The sequence below is a fragment of the Vanacampus margaritifer genome, chromosome 18, assembly GCF_051991255.1.
Source record: "Vanacampus margaritifer isolate UIUO_Vmar chromosome 18, RoL_Vmar_1.0, whole genome shotgun sequence".
Classification (NCBI taxonomy): domain Eukaryota; kingdom Metazoa; phylum Chordata; class Actinopteri; order Syngnathiformes; family Syngnathidae; genus Vanacampus; species Vanacampus margaritifer.
The window spans coordinates 9,431,129-9,440,916 of NC_135449.1; the positions used below are offsets into that span (position 1 = coordinate 9,431,129).

At 40.7% G+C, this 9,788-nt stretch overlaps 1 long non-coding RNA gene across 1 annotated transcript in view; it reads right to left on the reverse strand.

Moving 5' to 3' along the window:
* LOC144038122 (uncharacterized) overlaps positions 1-6,334 on the reverse strand; it is a 56,299-nt gene extending 49,965 nt beyond the window's left edge. Inside the window, exon 1 of the long non-coding RNA XR_013289153.1 lies at positions 6,172-6,334. This is a non-coding gene — a long non-coding RNA (uncharacterized LOC144038122). The remainder of the gene's footprint in view (positions 1-6,171) is intronic.
* Positions 6,335-9,788: the final 3,454 nt, after the last annotated feature.

Here is a 9,788-nt window from a genome sequence, read left to right on the forward strand (position 1 = left end):
ACTTCACTAGTTCACTACTCACGATGAATCCCAATTTTTATCTATTCTAATAGAATAACAAAAAAATCTAGGTTTTCAAATTCTTGTTAACAAAAGTGGGAAAAAATGTTTTACCAATAAAAAAAAGTTAAAATGAATTTTTGACATCTATAGCCATCAATGGTAGTGAATGAGTTAAAATATTTTCAGTCAACAAAAGCGTCATTTATTTGTGTAGTTTGGGACTCTGTGATGGTGACTCCCCCGCTTCACCTTTTCCAAACATTCCCTCTCTCAGTTCGGGTTTCCCAAACCCGTCCTCATTCCAGCTGTCTCCAGTCTGTCCGGCTTGCGTTTATCCAGTCGGGCTTCGTCTCCGCTAGCCCTGCAGTCCCCAGACTCTGACCTCAGCTCTCCTGGCGGGTGTGATTAGACCTTATGCGGGGGGTTTATGACTTTATGGACAAGGGGGAGGTGTTCAGTCTTATCATTGCACCTCAAAAAGTTGGAATAACAATGATTGGGAATGAGCCATCAGTGCTAGTGGAAGTTCTACTTTCTGCTCAGAATTTCCGAAGGACAAGTCAGGAGGAAGATCCCACTTGCCTTTTGCCTGAGGGATTGTAAATCGGAAGTGAAAGGGGAATGTGGGGAATCCCAAAGACTTTGCTTTTAGGGGGCAGGAAGGGCGTCCTGAGGCCTACAGGTGGGATGAATGAAGCGACCAACATTTGCTACATTTGAGTAGAAATGGGAATTGTGGCTGAAATTCCCATTGGGGCCACTTTTCTCTCATCACCGGCAATCCCGTGACAACTCCACCGTTAAATCGAGACAAGCAGGCGTCATCAGCAGGTGTAGCCGGGCTTCCTTTTGGAAATTCCCAGACATACCCAGAGGTGAACACTGAATCATTCATGTGTGATTGTATTCTGCTCCCGCCTGCCGGTCTTGGTGTTAATCCTTTGAATGTCGCTGAACTTATGTCTGAACATGTTTTGTGTGACTTTAAAGGCCCGTTTTCCCTCCATTGTTTTCGTCAAATTTCGGTTTGTATCACTGGTATGTAAAATAATTTGAAATTGCTTTGTTTCTCCTCCGTTATTGCTCAGGATTTGGAGAGCTAATAGGGCTAGTGAGTAGACACCCCAAAAATGTCAAGACAACCAAATCTGCCATTTTGCTGTGAAGTTCTCATCATTGCAATTTTTTTTTTCCAAAAACAACTAAACATGAAGAGAAAAACAAAACAAAAACATGAATAAATAAACTATAAGAATTGTTTGAAAATTCTGCACTCAAGTCCAGTAGGCATGTCTATCATAAGTAGACCCCAAAAAAAGTGTGAAGAACGCACTGCAAGTCGGACATTTTGCTTTGAAGCGGCCATTTTAGTTTTAGGCTCATTTGTTAACATTTCCAGCAGACATTTAAAAACAACCGTGTCCTAGGGTTTTTCCTCCAATTTCTGGCAAAGTTGAACCATCTGCACTAGGCAAATGTGTCACATTAAAATGTGACACATTTTAAACACTTTAGTTCTCATCATTGCAAAAACATTTTTTGCCATAAACAACTCAATTTTAATAAATAAACTAAGAATTGTTTGAAAATTCAGCACTCCAATCCAGTTTCACTATGAAACATGAAATTTGGTTGGCTATAATAAGTAGACCCCCAACCCCCCAAAAAAGTCTAAAGAATGCACTGTAAACTTTGAAGCTGCCATTTTAGACTCATTTGTTAACATTTCCAGCGGACACTTAATAGCAAACTTGTCCGAGTGTTTTCCCTCCAATTTCTGTCAAATTTGAATCAACTGCACTAGACAGATGGTCACACTAAAATGTGACACATTTTACACACTTTAGTTGTCATCATTGCGAAATTTCCTTTGCCTTAAACAAGAAAACACAAATAAATCAACGACAAGAATTGTTTGTAAATTCAGCAGTCAAACCCACTTTCACTATGATACATGAAATTTGATAGGCATGTTTATCATAAATAGACACCCCCTCCCCCCCAAAGTCTCAAGAATGCACTAGAAGTCGGCCATTTTAGGCTCATTTGGATCTTGTCCTAGAGATTTTGAATCAAACTGGAATCATGTATACTAGATGAAGACCACACGTTGAAGAGATTGATAGGCGCCCCCTAGTGAAACAACATTCCGATCTTAAAGCTGCTCGCCACTTTAATTAGCCCTCGCGATCATAATGAATCAATCACGCAGATACAACACTTAACCGCACGTAACTGTCATTTTGCTAACGACCCCGTTAAGCTGTCAGTCGTCATAAGTCCTTCCGGAAGCTTCAATGTGCCGTTCGTCCTTGCTCTTATGAGGCCATCGCACCCGCTCATCTCCATCTTGGCTCGAGCGCCGCCCATAACGCGCGACGTGCGCACGCGGGGAGTAAATGAGTAGTTGAGTAATGAATTCGCCGGCTTGAGTGGCTCGCCTCAGACGGCCTGTTATTATCTGCTAGCAGGTCCCCGAGGCGAGAGACGCCAATTACACAGCGCGCAATCCTCCAAACCAGTGGCCAGGAAAGAAAACCGATTGTGAGTGCGTGAAATTGACACAAAACAATCCCAGCCTTATGTCAAATCAAACGGGAACACGCTTGCCATTTCACACAGTGTAGGCAGTATTATTTGGCGTGCTTGCCGCAGGCAACGTTAAGATGTGGCGTCTCGCCATTGCCGCCATTTTGGACCCAAGCCAAAACCATCTGGAGAATCCAAATACAGATGTCCGTCACGCTCTCTCGGCCTATTTAGCTAGTTAATATTTGCATATTTAATCAGAAAGATGATTTAACATCAATCTGGTTTAAAGGTTGCACAGAAAAGTCCACGTTCCGCCATTTTTGCCCCCTGGTCCGACCTCTTGAGTGTAAATGCGGACAAGCTGTCACTACGTTACGCCCGTGTGAATTCCTCACTTCTCCCCCATAGATCACTATCATTCTGGCGTCCATTCTTTCATTCAAAACACCTCCATGCCGCCATTTTGAGTCTTTGAACCCAAACAGCCTCTGATTCGTCACAGCCGCCGCGGGTGTTTTTTTCCCCCTCCATCTCCCATCATGACCAAGTAACTCTAGTCCACTTGTTGCCGTCATCCCTGTCTGCACCTGTCCATCAAAAACCCTGTTGAGTTTCCCGGCACGTACCCAGAAGACGCCGTAATGCCCTTTTTTTTTTTATGCCTCTCTGCCATGACCAAATACAGTGGAATAGGAGAGGAATATTAAAGTAGAGCTGTGCAATACGGCCTTAAAATAAAATCTCCATTTCCCTTCCCCACAAATCTGCCCCCCCCCCCCACACACACACACACTTTGCTTATCGAAAAAGCAAACGAAAAATGATATAGCCACGAAGCCACTGCTGTAATTTGGCAACAGAATCCTTTAGCTCCTCTCTGTTCGCAGCCATGTTGTTAGTGTAAGCAGTGCACGTCAACGGGGAAGCGCTTTGAACGAAATTCAATCCGATTAAAAAAAAAAACAGTCATGCCAAAGTAACACAAAAGGATCAATAAAATCAATTAAATCGCCCAGACCCCCAAAACGGCGGCCATTATTGACCAGGTGTATTTGCGTCCACCTGGTCCATTTATTCCTCCCCGCATGTGGCAGACGTCGGCGGTGGCGGGATCTCTCTCCCGCCTGAATCATTGATGAGCCTTCAGGCCGCCGGCGTAATCCCGACCGACACTAAAAGTCTGTCTAGATTTAGCGTCATCAAATTTTCATCGGTAAAAGTGCGGCAGCAGAGATCAGACTCTTTCTTCTCCCAAGATGCACTCTGGCTTTTACCTAAATTCCGCTCTCTTCTTGCACTATATAGAGCTTAAGGTGAAGTAGGAAAAATATTGGAAGCAGCTATCGTGATCATATTTTATTCTCGTACGAGTACACATTTTAAGTTTAAAAAAAATACTACTACAGTATTGTCATAAAGATTATTGAAGACATTTTATTCTCATAAGGCAGCTATTTCTTTCTTGAAAAAAAAGGTTATTTAACTATTCTCATAGCATAAAATTGTGACTTTTTTTCTCCTGGGGGGGGGGGGGGGTCACCTATTGATAACAGTAGGTTATAACTTACTTTTACCAAACAAAAACAATCTGACTTCATTAGCTCGCAAGATTATTTGATCATTTCCTCAAATAGACTATTTTCTTAATATTGTGCCTTTTCTCTGGATTTTTTAAAAATTCGCATAATTAATAAATAAATAAACTTTGGGACAAAAATCTCATGAGATTCAAAAATGTCCTGAGAAAATTTGAGATCTCTATTTTTTTTTTAAGTTAGATCCTTTTCTGATAATACGACTTATTCTCAAAAATATATAACTTTATTCTTCTAAAATTACGACTTTTTCTTAGAAAAACAAATCCTACTTCAATCGCGGAAGATTATGACTTTTTTTTTCCCTCAAAGAAAAATCCCACATTGTTTTACGAGTATAACTTTTTGAGACAAAACCTGACCTTTTTATGTTGTTGAGATTGCACATTGTTTAGAGTCCGGATGTTTAATTTTAATTCAATAAAATTGACTAAACTAATTTCATAAGATTCTTTAAAATATATCTTTAAAAATTGCAAAGATTTCACATTTTTTAACAAATTTATAAAAATGTCACTTAAAATTACATAATTTTAAAAATATAGAATTTATTAAACTAAAATAATAAATATCACATTTTATTCATGTATAATTGGGACTTAATTCTCAAAGGAAAACCCCAATTTATTCCCGTAAATTTGTGTTTTCTCAAAATCTAATCTGAATTCTTTCACATTTTATTTTTGTAAAATTATGACTCCCCCCACCCCAAACACACGTTGTTGTTTTTTAAATAGTTTTAAATTTTTTATTTTATTTTATTTTAACAATAAATGCAACCGTTTTTAAGGGGTAGGGTTGTTGTTGTTGTTTTTTTAATGTATTTTCAGGAACTCGATGAAAAGATTAGATGAAGGTGAATGGTAGCTAGCTCCAAGAGGCTGCTAATAACAGGAGGCCTCTTATCAGGCTGGCCATTAATTGGCTGGCGGGGTGCAACTTGTCAGCATCAAAAGAATGGTGCGGCAGTAGCGACGGGCAGATAACCCCCGACATGGAGGTAATATTTCTAATTACCACCTACTTGTGCTGCTGTCTCCTTCATTTTATTCTCTACAATCCCCCCCCCCCCCACATCCCCAAGGCACTCACGCTAATGGAGAAAATCCGGCCGATTCCCTCATCCTCTTCCCAGCACTTTACGCCTAAATTCTTCTTCTTCTTCTTCTTCTTCTCTTTCTCTGGCTAAGCACTCTATTCGCTGCTGAGAGGGAAGTTGGGTGGCAGCCTCTTTTCGGCCACTTGCACCTTTAAGAGTACCACGCACGTAAAATATGCATGACGCCACATTTTCATGCAACCCGCTGACTCTTAGCCAACTGAGAAAAATTGTATAATTAAAAGCACAAAAAAAAAAAAGGGAATGGTAGCAGTACTTATTTACTAAACAAAAATTTGCATACCAACTGTTAGCATTTTATTAAATCTCATTTGAAAATGTGATGATGATGATGATGTTACAATACAAACTGTTAGCATCATAGCATTAATCAGTTGACATTGGAAATACTGTGATACCCAAATAAATATAAAATTTGTATTTATTTGTCTCTATCAATCAGCCCAAGCTCGTTCTCTATCCTGACTGTTAGCAGTTAGCATTTTATCTGTTCACAATAGAAATACAGTAACACTTGAGTAAGGACCTAATTTAAAATCTCCCTATACTCATTTATCATTTTATCAGTTCGGACTACAGGGCATGACGTAAAATAAAAAATAAAAAAAATTATTTGAGCGCTCTTTCTACCCGTGTTAGCATCTATCATAGAAAAAAAAAACTCTTGTATATAAATTTTTACCAAGCTAACCGAGTGTTTCTCTACTCAGATTGCTCTTCAGCAATGTTAGCATACTAACTGTTAGTTGATCAATTCCCATTAGAAATTGTACCTAAAAAAAAAATCACTTATCATTTCGCCTCAGTGCTCAGGTTACCATCTCGGTCTATGTTTGCGTACCACCTACTAGCATGCCATCACTTTGCTCAATTCTCATTAGCGACCATATTAGCATACCAACTTTTGCCACGTGGTCTCACTTTGCTGCGTTTATCGCTTCCAATGTGAAGTCAAAATCAGACAATGTGGATACCAGCATGACGCAGAGGACTGCTAACCCAGCGAAAGCGTTTTACTCATCCTTCTCTTTCTCATCCAAGAAGAAATTGCCGCCATCCGTCTGCAGAAACGCCAGCCTCCGGCAGACCCGATGATTCCCCCCGATGATAGCGGCGTCCGGATGCGCTGGCCGCGTGCATTATTGATGGTCGCACGCCGCTACCATTTTAGTGCCTCAGCGGGGGAGCGGCGGGGGTTATTCCAGATAGCGAGCGCCACGTATCAAGTCCATCAAGGAACATTTAAAATGGCACTAGCATGTAAACAAACGCACCCGAGGATTGCGTGGGAGGGGTGTTTGACACGCAGCGATATTCAAAACAATATTCTGTTTTATCGTCACGTTTCTCACCTTTGGGCAATTTGTCGACAACAGTAGTGGTTGCCAGCAGCTGTAACGCGACAAACATCTGTCTTGATTTTTAAACGCATTCTCTTTCATCCATGCACCGCACCTGTCGGCCATCTTGAGGGTAAAGTGGGGGTTAGCGCACATTTGAAATTCGCTAGTCACATGTGAGTTCGTAGCATATATATACCTTTTCTGGCTACAAAAAGAAACTAAGACTTAGGCGCTAAGAGTTAAGCGTCAAGGATAAGAAAAACTAGAGGGTTCGAGGGTACTACCCTAGTGTTAAGAAATTGGAACCCTCAAAAAGACCTCCAAGGAACCACTGTTGATCTTTCTTGACCGTTTTGAAATTTAGCCAAGCTCGCGTGTTCTGAAAGAAAAGCGAGCCTAGACGACTAAATTATTCAAAACCCCTGCTACCCGCCCCCGCCTCAACAACTACCCCCCACCCTGCAGCCCTCCTGCCATGTTTCCCGCCATTACGACAAGTGGATGTTGTGCAATTTTGCGTGGCAGCAGCTTGAAGCTAATTCGTTCAAACTCGCCACATAGCGAGCTGCTCCGGAGGGATGCGAGGGTGTTGGGGGGGGGGGGGGGTTTGACTTGTGAACCGGTGGGCTTGCGTGCCAAGCGCTGCCAGGTGTCTGTTCCCGTTCCCAAAGCGCTTGTATCCATAACAGCCCCGGAGGCATGCCGGATGACGACGCGTCGTCACCTGCAGACGCTGCACTTTATCATTGTGCGCCGCCGCCATGTTTTTTTGCGTGTGTTTGTTTTGCTTGGGAAAATCGTTTCCCGCCATCGCTTGGCAGCGTGCCCGGACCCCCGTCATTGCCGTATCACACCAAATCGAGCAGCGGGTTGATCGGGTTAGCTAGCAGTTAGCACAGGTGCAAGTCAAGCGCTTCCTGTTTGTCTTCCTCATGTCTTTCAGCGCCACAGCTGAGCAATTATCTCGACTTGTACACATCGATGATGTTTTTTGACGACAGGTCAACCACCACCAGATTGTTACATGTTGTTTACTTTTCCTGCTGTGTTTTCCTTATCACCAGCCTACTAACGTTGCATCCGGTAGTTTTTAAATATAGTTATGGTTTCAAGATTCAAATTAGGATTCAAAAACAGGATTATGGTTTAAAATGTGGGTTTCAAAACGGGGTTACGGGTTGCAAATTTTGGTTTCAAGACAGTGTTAAAGTTTCAAATTGAAGTTTACAGGCCAGAGCTAATATTTCAAATCTAGATTAAGGGTTCAAAAACTAATTTAAATCAGTTTGAATTCAGATTTGGTAAAATTAGGTTTCAAGTGGGTTAGTGTTTTAAGTAGGGATTGGCAAGTACGCCGATAACAGCCTTACTTTCGGTATCAGTACTCAAGATGGCGCCCTCTTAATTAGCAATCAGAGAAATAGAAAAAATCCATTAATTTCATGCTAATTTAAGGGAAAAGGGGAAAATATTTGGATAGAAGGGTGTTTATTTAAAATTATGTATTTTCTTTAGGAATGGATGCAAGCATGGATTCTAGTTTAAAAACAGTGTGTCAAGACAGTTTTGGGGTTCAAAGTTAGGATAAAAAAAATATATGGTTGCAAGCCTGAATTAGAGTTTCAAATCCTGGTTACAGAATAAAATGAGCTCTAAGGGGTTTAAAAAAAAAACAACAACAACTCTTGAATGCTTGTTCTTGTGCAGAGGTGTTTGCCAAGCTTGTAAACAAAACAGGTGAGCTGCTGCGTCTCATTACGGAAACATTGGCGTCTTTTACAAGAAAATAACAATTCTCAAACAGCTGCGGGGCATCTGAAGCCACCCGCTCTGCTTCCGTCACGGCCCAGCCACACCAGAACAGAACAGGAAGTATCAATACACTCATCCATTTTCTATTAAGCATAACCTTATTAGGGTCACGGGTGAGCTAGAGCCTATCCCAGCTGACTTTGGGCGAGAGGCGGGGTACACCCTGAACTGGTCACCAGCCAATGACAAAAACACATTCACACCCAAGGACAATAATAAAAAAAAAATCTTCAATAAACCCAACATGCATGTTTTTGGAATATGGAAGGAAGCTGGAGTACCGGGACAAAACACAAAGTACCTATTTCTACACAGGAAGTCCAGAGCTGGAATTCAAACCTTGAACCGATCAGAACTGTGAGGCAGACATGCTAATGACTATATAAAATAAAATAAAATAAACACTCAACTATATGAAGGAATGAGGGTCACACTAAAAACCTAACAAGTGTATATTCTTAATTCCATGCAATTCCACCCAAAAAAAAGTACTGATAAAACAGCTTTTAATATCGTCATCTGCTTTTCAGTGTGGCCCAATGTTTATCACAGGGGTGGGCTAACTTTTGTGGGTCTTTCACATTTCGTTATCAATAAATATAGCTTTAGTGCATTACACAATGACTGCATAAAATGGTTCAACTACTGTATTAAATGAATCTATTATTTCGTGGGATAAACGACAAAAAAATTCAAAACGTTTTACCTTGGCTGCATAAAGCTGACTCCATTTTAAGTGGTCCTCAGCCGTCACACTTGATGAGACTTTAAAACAAACAAACGTCATCGAGGTGCAATGTAACTTTTCCTCCAAGTAGGAGGAAGTGTTCTGTTCTTCTTCTTCTTCGTCGACATAAACAACTCCGCAGCACGCATTAACGTTTACATTTGGGGTAAAAAGTAAACAAGCCCAAATTGTTGCCTGATGCTGTTAGCAGTACTATCCGGCTTCGACTCAAGCCCCGCCCTCTCTTGTTCTGATGAGACACCTGTCGCACGACGCTTTTTTTTTTTAAACACTTTTTTTTTAAAGGGACATTATTCGTAACAATTACATATTAGTATTTTTATCCAAACTTTTGACTTACATATGCAGACATTACATATGGTAATATAGTACTAATTTACAACATACTGCTTCTTTACATAATTAATTTATATTCAATGTTAGTGACAATCCTGATTTTATGTACATATGTTATTCTGCAAAGCGCTATAAAAATGAAGAGGACTTGATTATTTACTTACTTTACACCATTATGTGATCCGCACATGTATGATTATATTTATGCTGTGTATACATATTGTTCTGTATCTGTGAATGCAGTAGCACCACTACTAGAGTGTTTTATGGAGATGCAAGTCAAAGAAACAGCACAAACG